Source organism: Lactuca serriola, chromosome 5, assembly GCF_051521515.1.
Source record: "Lactuca serriola cultivar US96UC23 chromosome 5, Lser_US96UC23_V15, whole genome shotgun sequence".
NCBI lineage: Eukaryota > Viridiplantae > Streptophyta > Magnoliopsida > Asterales > Asteraceae > Lactuca > Lactuca serriola.
Genome location: NC_136412.1, coordinates 223,176,483 through 223,190,336, shown reverse-complemented (window position 1 = coordinate 223,190,336; position 13,854 = coordinate 223,176,483). Strand labels below are relative to the sequence as shown.

Sequence of the window (13,854 nt, the reverse complement as noted above, 5' to 3'; positions counted from 1 at the left end):
TATTCCCCATGATCAAGTTTATCCTTCCTTGCTCCACATCCTCACTTCTTCTTAGTCCCTGCAAGTCACAACAAATGTGAATACCACACCCGGTATCAAGGACCCAAGAATTAGAATGGGGTGAGTTATTAGAAATGATAGTGTAAATACCTGCATGGTTGGGTTTAACTTTCCCATCCTTCACATCTTGCTGGTATTTTGGGCAGTTCCGCTTCCAATGAGCTTTTTCATGGCAATAGAAGCATTCAGCCTCTTTTGGGTCAGAAGAAGGAGTAATGAAACCTTTCTTGGTTCCACTTGAAGAAGAGCCATCAAGGGTCCGAGCCTTGGTACCCTTCGAAGATCTCTTTCTCTTCCTCCATCGATTCTTCCCAATTGCCAAAACCGGAGTAGAGTTTTGAGTAGGAGTGATAGCAACCGACTTCCCCTTAAGACCTGATTCTGCGGTCTTGAGAAGTCCCTGAAGTTTGCTGAGGGTGACTTCTTCCTTGTTCATGTGATATGTCATGCGGAATTGATCATAGCACGATGGTAAGGAATGCAAAATAATATCTATTGCAAGATCCTCCGGGAAGTTCACATTAAGCTTCAGTAAACGATCCACATACCTTTGCATTTTCTGCATGTGGCTCGTGACAGATTCCCCGTCCTTCTTCATGGTTGTTATCATGGAGCAGATGATTTCATACCTCTCTTGTCTTGCACTTTGATGGTATCTTTCCATCAAATCTTGGTGCATGTCATAAGGGTAGAAATCCTCATAAGACTTTTGGAGTTCCGCTGTCATCGTGGCCGTCATGATGCAAGCCACTTTCGTAGCATCCCTTTCATGTGCCCGAAATTCAGTGATCTCCTGAGGAGTTGCAGTGGACTCATCAATCTCCTTAAGCTCTTTGTCAAGGACATATTCTTTTTCCTCGTAGCGGGTAATCATCCTGATGTTTCTGATCCACTCATTGAAGTTGGATCCATCAAAGGTGACTTTCCCACACAAGTTCATAAGGGTAAAGGAGCCATTAGGATTAGAGCCATAAGCATTGTTGAAAGACATCTGAAGGAAAGAGGACAAGATTAGTTTAGATATAAGAGAGTCCTTAATAAAACACCCAAATGTAGTATTAAGGCTAGGATCCAATCACAATATAATATAACTTAGAAGAGGTATGCCGTAATCTAAGCTATATCATATTTGAAAGGTAGGTGAATGACGATTCACCAATTTCCACCACGAAAACCGCAATATTTTAGTATTAGGTTTTTGAATGGTTCTTAGAAATTCCTAGATTCTTTGAGATTCAATGAACTTTTCAAAGGCATGTTTCAATCTCGAGTGTGCCCTCCAAGTTTTGTGACTGGGATACCGAGGATCACAAAAAGAGGTGTGAAGTAACCATGCAAATCACTTGGTACCCTTAAAGTTTATCACTCAATCGATGTGCCGGTTAACCACACACGCTCCATCGATACTATAATAAACCCTAAGTCACCCTTTACCTACCTTGTTAAGTCCAAGTTAGTGTGCCGGTTAACCACACACGCTCCACCAACGACTTAATCAAAGTGTAAAGTGTAATTTCATGGAATAGCACCTTATTCACATTTTTCCTAAAGTAACTAAGATTGGGAATTTAATAAAACATTTAGTTACTTTATAATATTCATCATACTTTGAATGAGAATTAATAAGTCCTTGTCTTACCCGTTCAGCTAACGACCCTCCACCGATCAAGCAAGCGGTGGGTGAGAGTGGACACCCATTAAGTCACCATTTTATAGGCAACAACCTTATACCCACCTTATAGACCGGCTTTGTGAATGAGGCGTACTAGCGGTAAGACGACTTTGTTCTTATACATACATATATATATATATATATATATATATATATATATATATATATATATATATAATTATTAAATCATAATAATATAAGTATAAGGGTTGAATTTTAACTTTTAAAATTCTAGGGGTTGGAACTAAAGTTTTAACTTAACTTTACTTGTTCCAAAACTTGAGGGCAAGTTTTGTAAACTTTCAAAACTTTTCATTTCTTGTAACTTATGAGTTTATTAGAGTAATAAAATGAGGACTTTTCATTTTTCCTAACTCTTGTGTTCTTTTAATGGTTTTTAATCCAAGAGACTTTTGGTTTTCCATAACTTGAGGACAAGTTATGGACTCCATTAAAACACATTATGATCATGAATTAATCTACCACATAGGTTACAAATAATTCCTATGATCATCTAAACATCATAAGAACAAGAATATGAATATGAACACTTTCAAGAATCAAAATCACATTTAATCTTTGTAATTTCGATAACTTGTTGTTGTAAATGAGTTAGAAAAGACATTACACCTTCTAAAATAAGTTTTCAAGTACCAAAACATTTTAGGGTAATGATTCTGATCCATTTCCAGCAACTCAAGTCGAAATTCTGCACTCTGTCGACCCTACTCGCCGAGTGCATAAACCTACTCACCGAGTAGGTTGAAGATACACATGAACTCGACGAGTCCTCCCCATGGACTCGCCGAGTCCATCAGTCAGACAGCAGAATTTTCGACTTTCTTCAACTTTTAAGCACAAATAACAAACAAACAAGCCTAGGCTCTGATACCACTGATGGGTTTTGAGCATTCTAACACTTCCTAAGTGTACATGCAACCCTAATAACCTTGGATCTATGTTTGTCTAATTATCATGCAAAGTTGAATTCCAAGGTTATATTCCTATCTAGCATACATGGGGAACAATTTTAACTTGAATCATAGATAGAATAACTTACCTTGTTGTTGCTTGTGTTCCTTGAAACCTTGTGAGCCTAGCACCCCAAGTGTGATGCCTCAAATGCTTCACACAACACCAAATGCTCTTGGAAAGACTCTTGAGATAACACACACTTCTCAAAATCGGCCAAGCCCTCTAGTTTCTTAGTGTTCAACTTGTGTTACTTTGTGTAGCCAATTTTGTGGAGAATGGGACTCTTATATAGTGTTGGCACATCTAGGGTTACACCATGTAAACCCTAATGTGTCATGACTCTTCATTTCCATGACCCATGGGTTTGTAACTCCCATGGAGCATCCATGGAGTATCCTATGGGTAGAACCCAACTTGATAATCCATGGAGCCTTTTAGCCCACTATACAAGATATGAATGATTTACAAAATCAACCCATATATTTAATTAGTTATCCTTTGATCACTTAATTAATTCCAAATTAATTCTTGATCAAACTAATCAAATAATATTATTAATATATTAGAACTTATAATATATTAATAATCTCCAAGTGTTATTTCTCTCATTTAGTCTATCCAATTGCATGGTGCCATGCAACCCAAATGGACCATGCCGGGTCGGGTCAAGTACAAGCCCGAAATAGTTATGGACTTAGACACCTTATCCAACACACTACAAAGCATTTGCTTCAGCTTTTGAAACAAAGACTTTTGTTTTGTCATCCCAGTCAAATTTCTTATCTTTTTAGGTTAGCGTTGTGATAGGTTTGGTTATTTTGGAGAAATTATATATGATTCTCCGATAATAACCTACAAGCCCTAAAAATGGACGCACCTCCGTTGGAGCCTTTGGTGCTTCCTAATCCTTAATTGCCTCTATCCTGGAGGGATCTATGTGAATTCCTTTGTTACTGGCCACGTGTATTAGAAAATGTACTTCTCTAATCCAGAATTCGCACTTAGAGAGTGTGGTGTACAACTTTTCCTTTTTTAAAAGTTCTAAGATCAGCTGTAAGTGTTGACCATGTTCTTCTTTGGTTTGTGAATATATTAGTATGTCAGCGATGAATACTATCACCAATTTATCCAAGTAAGTTTTGCAAACATGGTTCAACAGATCCATGAATACTGCTATTGCATTGGTTAATCCAAAAGGCATAACCAGGAACTCGTAATGACCATAGCGAGTCCTAAATGCAGTATTTGGAATATCTTCCTCAAGCACTCTGGGTTGATGGTATCCTGATCTTAGATCAATCTTTGAATAATAGCTAGATCCTTGGAGTCGATCAAATAGGTCATCAATCCTTGGGAGTGGATATCTTTTTTCGATGGTTAATTTATTCAACTCCTGAAAATTGATACACATTCTGAAGGATCCACCCGTCTTATTAACGAATAACATTGGTGCTATCTCTGGTGAAAAGCTTGGTCTAATAAATCCATTGTCAAGAAGTTCTTAAAGTTGACTGGATAATTCGTGCATCTCAGATGGTGCTAATCTATAGGGATATTTCTCCACCGGTGGTGCTCTAGGTATCAAGTCGATACATAACTCAACTTGTCTCACTGGAGGTAATCCAGGTAAGTCTTATGGGACAATATCCGGAAAATCCAATACATATGGTGTCTTTGATCTCCTTACTCTTACAACACTTATCTACAGTACGGGCTAGAAAAGCGTAGCATTTATTGAATAAATATTTATGTGACTTTATACACAATATAATTTTAAGGCTTTTTCTTGACTTATCTCTGTAGATGATTAGGGTTTCATTGTTAGGAAAGGGTAGCCACACATGTTTCTCATTACATAATATCTCAGCTATACGGAGGGATAACCAATCCATGCTGATAATTATATCAAAGCTCTCAATTGTTACTGGCATTAAATTAGTGTGAAAGGCGTAGTTATGTAGAGTTAGTATACAGTTCTATAATATTTCTTGAGTATGTTGAGGTTAACCATTACCCATTTCTACCACATAAGTTTCATTAAGTATAATGGATTTATGACTTAATAATTCTCTAAAATTAGGGTTATAAAGCTCTTATCAACGCTTCAATCAAAAAGTACCGATGCATATATTTTGTTAACAGGAAACATACTGATCACATTCGGGTCATTTATTACATATCTAGCGCATATCACAAATGCCCATCCTTTGCCATCTCCTCCATGGTCCCTCAACGTTATACATTCTCTTTGGAAATGGCCTAGTTCCCCATATTCATAACAACCGTGATTTCCACTAGCATTGTTTCCAAGTTTGATGACCAAAGTTAGATTCCTACATTACTTAGCAGTATGACCCTTCTAGTTATAATTTTTTCATTACATCTCTCGACATGCACCCGTATGGTGAAAATTGCATTTGTTACACTTTGGTTCATTTCTGCTGTATTGTCTTTATATAGTAGGTGTATGTACAACTATCGTGTTCACCTTCTTAATGTTGTGCCTTTTCCTTGAGGATTGTGATCCTCTCGAGTTTTCATCAAACCTTCGTTTATTATCTCCAGCACTGTGTGCCTTGACGAATACACTAGTTAGTTAAGCTAAATTCTAGATGCTTGGTACTATCAAAAGGTAATTGTCCTTGAAGAAGTGACATTCACTTGAATATGAGGAATTGAACGGAAAATATACCTCCCAATCTTTGTATGTTAAGGAGTTACAAATACCAGGCACATGGTGGCTATACCATTAAATAGAGTGGTATAGGCTATAATTTCTGCACCATTCATGGTGAGATTCCATAGTTCTTGTTCTAACTTCTGCATTTCTTCGCTGGGGAAATATTCTTTTATGAGCATTTGTTTAAACTCATACCATGGAAGAGAATATGTTGCATCCATACCCATAGTCTTGGAATGATCATTCGACCATGACAGTGCCACATCCATAAACGTGCAAGTGGGGATTTTTACTTTACAGTCTTGGGAACAAGAGTTAATATGGAATATGGATTCCATTCTTTCTATCAAGCGGGTCACTCCTAATGGTTTTTACATGTAATAATGCGGAAAATACCTTATACTCTTAATGGTACATGCAACATAATTTGATCTATGTCATACCACTATTGAAGCAACATACTATTGAACAACAAAACTTCTATACCCTAATGGAAATCAAAATTCACAAAAGAATAATTTACCTCTTTATTGCAAACAAACCCTTTGATCCAAATAGATCAATATAATAGTCATTTTAAAACTAGATTCAATTGTGTGCAAGCCTCTAATGGTTCACACCCACAACACAAGCACCCTAGAAGAATGACGAGAAAGAGGAGAGAAGGGGCATATTTTTGGATTTGGTGTGTGGAATAGCATGGTCAAAAATTCCTAGGTATAAGGACCTATTTATAGTTGATTAGGAAACACCTAGAAACCCTAATATGAACATAAATTAATATTATTTCAAACAAGGCAGTTATCTAGTTCATTGATTATCTACGTGAAGGCTTCCAAAAGGCTCCAAGAGGAGCCTCCAACCGTCCAACATAGGAAGGTTCTGGAACATGTACTCTGCTCAACGTTTGAACAATTACAACTATAATCCTTTAATTTTTAATTAATTCTAATTAACCCAGAGTTAATTCCAAATTAATTCTAATTAATTATAACTAATTCTAAATAATATATTATTCATATAATATATTAATAAATCATATCTCTTTCTCTCTCTCTCTCTCTCTCTCTCTCTCTCTCCTATAATCAATCTAAGCAATTTCTTGGTTATGAGGGTAACCCCAAAAGGACTATACTTTTATTCACCAACAGTATACCAATTTAGTTAGGACCCTAGACACCTTAATCCAACAGTCTCCCACTTGGATAAGTCGCTAACTACAACTTCTTGTATAACTTCGAATAACAAGTAAATAGTATTTTGAAAGACACCACCATACTTTGTTGTCCTAAGAGAAGTGATCAACTATTCCTTTGTTCTTCCAAATATCGAATGAACATGAGCCATGGATTATAATCAATCTCTTGTCCATGATTCTATTTTGCGATATTCTCATTTTGTAATGACGTCATTAGGCTACCAATTGAACACATTAAATTAGCCCTATCTGGGCCCAACACTATAATGTTATCATCAAAACACCGAGAAGCCCAAATATATCACTTTTCCTATTAAGGAAAAAGGAACGAATAAACTTCAACTATATAATTATACAATTTCACTCATTGAGTCATACATGGAAATACCCTTTATTGGACCCAGTTACGAGATGCCTCGGAGTAAACCAATGTACAACCGACTCGTAAAATATGACTTACATATATCCGTTTTAATAATAAAGGATATTATCGTCTTAGAATTTCTCATGATTAAATCCATGAATTAATCTCTAATTGCGGGTTTAACCAATACTTAAAATCTCTATTTCTAAGTACTCATGAATTATGTAGCAATCCTAATGCAATGTCTAGTCTCTATGGACAATCTACAAACAATTCATGACAGTCTTAAACCAATACTTACTCCCAAAGTATGACCAACTGTGGTGGTTCGAATAACCTAATATCCTGGAAGTAAAACTTTCAAAGTGAAACACAATAATAAATTAATTGACAAATAGCATCATACATATTGAATATAAAGAAATCCCCATTTAATTAATCACTATTCAGTTACAATTTTATTGCTATATAGTTTCAAAATAACGTCAAAAATAACATCTAAAATTTAATATCTTCTCTCAGTCCAATGCTTCTAGTATGCTCAAAGTGCTTGAGCTTGCTCAGACCTTTCGTGAGAGGATCAAAAGGATTCACTTCTGATGATACATAATTCACCACAAGTGCACCCTCTTCAACCATATGTCTAATCTAGTGATATTTCCTCTCGATGTTCCTAGATCTACCATGATCTTTAGTTTCTTTTATTTAATCCATCGCACCCTCAATGTCATAGAAAATCTCCATTGGTTCTTGGATTGATGGAACAACTCCAAGATCTCCAATAAAATTCATTAACCACATAGCCTCCTTTTTTTCCTCGCTTGCTACGATGTATGCTGATTCACAACTAGAATCAGCCACCGTTTGTTGCTTGGAACATTTCCAAGTTATTGCTCCACCATTTAACAAGAAAACCCAAATAGATTGAGAATAACTATTATCTCGATCTGTTTGATAACTAGCATCACTATACCCACCGACCTTAAGTTCATATTTGCCGCCAAAAACTAAGATCATATCTTTCATTTTTTGCAAATACTTAAGAATTTTCTTTATTGCTGTCCAATGAGCTAAACCAGGATTTCCTTGATATCTACTAATCATGCTCAAAGCGTAAGCCACATCAGGTCGAGTACATGTTATAGGAAACTTGATCGATCCTACAGCCAAAGCATACGGAATCCGAATCATAGTAGCTATCTCCTTATCAATACTAGGGAATTGAGTCTTGCTCAACTTAATAGTATGATGCATGGCTAAGTCTCCTTTCTTGGAATTTCCCATCTTGAATCTTTTCAATATTTTATCCAAGTATGTACTCTGACTTAGTGCTAGTAACCGTTCCTGCCTGTTCCTGTAGATTCTTATAGCAAGAATATATATGTTTATATATATATATATATATATATATATATATATATATATATATATATATATAGCTTCTCCTAGATCCTTCATAGCGAAACATTTCCCAAGCCAAGACTTGACTTCCTGCAAGGTTAAAATACTATTTCCTATCAGGAGTATGTCATCCACATACAAAACTAGAAAAGTTACTATGCTCCCACTAGCTTTGACATACATGCAAGATTCATCCCCACTTCTATAAAATCCAAACTCTTTGATGTTTTCAAGGAAGCAAAGATTCCAGCTACGAGATGCCTGTTTTAGTCCATAGATGGAATTCTCAATCTTAAACACCTTATTAGGGAATTTGGCATGTATAAAGCCCTTTGGTTGAGCCATGTAAACATCCTCAACCATTTTCCCGTTAAGGGAAATAGTTTTGACATCTATTTGCATACTTCATAGTCATAGTGAGCAGCTATGACAAACATTACTCTAATTGACTTAATCTTAGAAACTGACCTGGTTTTGTAAATCTATACATCACCATCCATGTCAGTCTTTTTCTTGAAGACCCATTTACAGCCTACTGTCTTTTGAAAAGGTGTTTGATAAACCAAGGTCCACACTTGGTTATCATATATGGATTAGATCTTGCTATCCATTGCGTCTTTCCATTTAGCAGCCTCAAGGTCTGCCATCACTTCCTTATAGTTAGCAGGCTCATCCAAATTTACCAGTGTTTCATCACTAATAAATGTATCACCTTCTGCAGTTATATGTAAACCATAGAATTAAGGTGGCATGCTAACCCTACTGGACCAACGACGGGGAAATGAATTATCAATGGGTCAACAATTTCATTCTCAGGTTGAGATTTATCATCTTTAAAAGTTGTTTGATTGGCTGACTCTTGAATCTCTTCAAATTCAATCATGCTCCCACTATCCTCTTTGCAAATGAGCTCTATCTCGTGAAAGATTTCTCTTTGAGCTACAAACATGTTGGGTTAGTCATTTTTATAGATTTGATGATGCAAAATATATACATTAGAGTTAGTTAGTTAATCTGAAGATATGCTGATGGAAGTTCATATGTCGAAGACTAAAGAAAATCCCCTGATGACTGGAAGACCCTGAAGACTCTATCAGCACCATTTACTGAAGACTGATCAATGTGTCCATACGCTGATGGTTATACACTGATGACACTCACTGATGGTCATTCACTATCTGCTAAAGCTGAAGTTGAGCAGCTTGACCCTGATGCTGATGCCCTGATCAGCCTGACTCTCTGAAGCTGATGTTCTGATCAGCTTCTGAAGTATTGGTGTTGATATCCAAATCTGGAGAAGATCTATTTTGATACATTCCTTAATTAAAGGGATTCTCTAGATTAGATTAGTATATATACCACATTAAGGTGAAACCCTAATATATGGCTTGGTGCCGTCATTGTCTTGGTGACCGTCTTTGTGACAACCCGTTTTCTTGGTGAAACAACCTATTTCTTGGTGAACGAAGACTTTGTGCTACTTCTATGTTCTTTATTGTTCTTCATTGTTTAAATTCGATACGAATCTACAAAGGTTTTGGGACTTACAATTGGTGTTAGAGCAGGCTAGAACATTTGTTCTAGGATCTGTTGAAGATTCAAAAGTTCATTCCGTTCAGAAACTCGAAAATCAAAAGAAGGAGAAGAAGAAGATATCTTTTACATTCATCCAGATATGAAGAATACATCAGACATTTATAAGAGAGAGAATGGTATGCTTTCTTATCTTTGGTATTATCTAACTGTATCATGTATGTTTGATCCATATAATATTTCTCAATTGAGAGAAGAATTTCTTTAACACCCCGTTATTTCAAGTCTATGTAAATCCATATCATAGCATTAATACCATAGGAACTTGAATACCTTAAGGACAAGTTTCTATAAGTTATTTTATATACATACCTTGTAAATCATATTTATTTATAAGTTATGAACACTTATATTGAAACTAAACATTTATAACTCCATATACAAGTAAATATGAGTGAAGGGATCAAAGTTTAAGGCACAAAATGGCACACCACAATGAGTTAATGGTTCAAGAACATCTAGAAAGCAAGTTCACGGTCCAAAATAATAAACAAAGGAGTGTTCATGGTTGGAGTTTGAAGAGTCAAACCGTGAACACCTTTTAGATTGAAGAGTCAAACCGTGAACACATTAAGAGGTAAAAGTCAAACCGTGAACCCCTTTACACTTTGACCATAAGGCCGTAAACCCTTCACCATTTGATGTCTAGGCCGTAAACACTTCATTTTGGTAGTGTATGACCGTAAACCATCTTTAAATATCTTCATAATATTATCTAAAGTCATTTAAACTTACCAAATTATTTACAATAAAAAAGTTCCCATTTTAGTAAAACACCAACATATAAACTATAATAGGTATAGTTTTTTGGAACTTACATGTTACTTTTCAAAGATCAGATTACAATAAGAAAAACAAACATACAAACTATAATAGATATAGTTTGTGGATCATATATACTACTTTACAGGTTCAGAATAGCTTACGGGTAAGAAACCTATAAACTATGTTCAATATAGTTTATGAGATATACTTACAGTTTATCTATTACAAAGTGACTTTTCATTATTCTACACGTAACCGTCAATATAGCATTTGTGAGACTTACTTCAAGTACTTATCTAAGTACCAACCAAGACTTGAAATTATAACTAGAGTCTCCTTGAGGGAGAGCGTGCCACTTGTGTATAGATCTATACGAGACCGACAATCCCGCACCTAAGCTGCTTGCAACAGCTAGGCCGACAGGCCTGTGGTGACAAATGTCGTACTGATTGCGATGCCTGAAGACCGTCGTGTTCAGGCCATCTTAGGTCATCAAGCATGGTTATATTAAATCACAATTTGGTATTGAACTATACGATTAGTGTATGAATAAGTAAACAACTTCACATAGTTTTATTAAATAATGAAACTATAATACAATATTTTTACAAGTACAATGGGTAATCCAGATAGTTACAAATGTAAACGGTTCAAACGAGTACAAACACAAAACACTATTTCAATGTTGAGAAAATATACTTTTCATAGTTTTAGTGTGAATTAAAACTTTGTTATGTCATTCCAGAATACAATAACAATTACAGGTTTTTGAATAGAACACTTTACAACAGAAAATAGAGGATTTTATGAGAAAACACACTTACATTTTTAAGGAACAAACAACAGATTTCAATTACAAACATGCTTATGAACTCACCAACTTAATTGTTGACACATTTTCAAAACTACTTGTATTCTCAGGAAATCAGTAGACATGTACATACACAGATTTTTGAGAAGATGGAGCTTCATTGACTCATGTCTTTTAACTTTTTGGCGTCATGTATACAATGACTTGAACACATATGTAAAACTTATAGTTTTTTAATATATGGTTGTTGTACTTTGATTACTATCATGCAATTGTTGTGATACTGTACATGACGTCATCCACCCCTGAACGTTTCCGCTGTTCCGGTTTGGGGGTGTGACAGATTGGTATTAGAGCATTGTTTATAGTGAACTAAGTATATCAAACCATGAACGATATACAACTATAAATACAATGCGGTTGAAACGCTCTGAATAAAAGTTTACTTTTATAATCTAAGTATTTTATAAGAAGTATACTAACATGCATACATACAAGAAACAATATCACAGTGAAAACTATACAAATGTATTTAGATGTTGGACACTACAATTAAAGCTGGACAGTTATGTAATCATATATAGGATAAATGTAGCCTGATCAACTATATTTATTTGAGATACAACCAACATGTGTTTGGGAGTGATCGTGGTGTTGCAACAAGTCTAAAACATACCAAACCAATATACCGGAAGAATTCTAGAACCAAACATAAAGTTAAAATACTATAGGAGTATTTTATGACACTATAACACTGAAACAACAAGAGTCAAGAAGGTCATTTTTACTAGAAACAAACATGTTAAAACAATGAATCATTACTGGTAAATCTATAATTACTAAGTGTATACATAAGAGTTATATATAATTAAGATTTTATAGACATAGAATTTGTGATTTAGCTTTATTTCCTGTTCCTTGTTTGGTTGTGGACTTAGAGTAGGATCATTTATTCGAAGGTTTATTTGGTCTTGATTATTTATAGTTCGTATGCACTAAGTGATTATAGGAGGACCTAGTATGGAATACATTATACAAATTCCCTAGAAGTGTTGCTACAAATTTCATAAACTGAAATTGCAGTTGTTTACTTATATTAGTAAACTCCTATTATAAATCGCAAAACATTATGAAAGTAAGAATATGATGTGTTTAGAACTAATATATATTTGTTTAATATCACACGACTCATAATTTCTATAGAAAACTTATCATCATTTTTCTCGTAAATTATTTTAGAGAAAGATGCCTCCAAGATAGTGTAACAGAAAGAACAACAATCCACCAAATCCACCACCACCACCACCTCCACAATATGATGCTACTGTCTTTCAAGCAACAGTAGCCACCACCGTGGCTGCTGCCATGATGCAAATTAATGCCAGTAATGCCAGAGCTGGCAGTGGTGCTCACAATTCAAATCTTAGGGAAAGTCTTAGACGCCCTAGGGAGTGTTCATATAAAGAATTTATGAATGCCAAACCCAAATATGTCGATGGCACCAGAGGTGTCATTGCTCTGACTCGCTGGTTCGAGAAAACCGAATCAGTATTCGAAATTTGTGCTTGCCCTGAAGCAAGCAAAGTAAAGTTTGGAACATGCACCTTTCTAGAGAGAGCCCTTTCCTGATGGAATGGCTATGTCAAATCGCTATCTCTCCCAGTAGCCAATGCCATGAGTTGGGAAGACTTGAAAGTTCTGATGCTGGTAGAATATTTCCCCAGAGGCGAGATTCAAAATTTAGAGCAGGAGCTTTGGATTTTAATGATGAAGGACTCCGATATTACTGCTTATACAACCAGATTTAGTGACCTGGCTCTACTGTGTCCCGTGATGGTCACCCCGGAGAGTAAGAAAGTAGAAAGATACATCTGGGGGTTAAATCCCCCGACTCAAGGAAACGTTATTGCTGCCAACCCCATTACATTTGACAATGCCAAGCGTCTGGATCAAACACTTATAGATCATGGAGTTCGTCAAGGCTCCATGCCAGCTGTTCCTGAAAAGCTCAAAGAAGGAGGCAGCAAAAAGAAATTCTGGAATAAACAAAAGGGACAGTCAATACAAGAGCCTTCTAAGAAGCAACAAACGGTGGCAGTACAGACTGCTATTGTTCCAGCTACTGTTTCTACTCCTACTCCTACCACAGTTTCTGCTACTCCAGCAACCCCAAGTAGATATGCTGGAACTTTGCCAAAGTGCAACAAATGCAACATCCATCACACGGGAGTTTCCAGGGAAATGTACTTTAAGAATTACAACAGAAAGGGGCACACCGCCCGTTTCTATAAAGCACCCACACAACCAATCTCTCAAGTCCCGGTTGAGGGTGTCA

The 13,854-nt window shown here is 35.8% G+C and overlaps 1 pseudogene; it reads right to left on the bottom strand.

Moving 5' to 3' along the window:
- Positions 1-7,654: 7,654 nt before the first annotated feature.
- On the bottom strand, positions 7,655-8,233 carry LOC145050211 (secreted RxLR effector protein 161 pseudogene; annotated as a pseudogene).
- Positions 8,234-13,854: the final 5,621 nt, after the last annotated feature.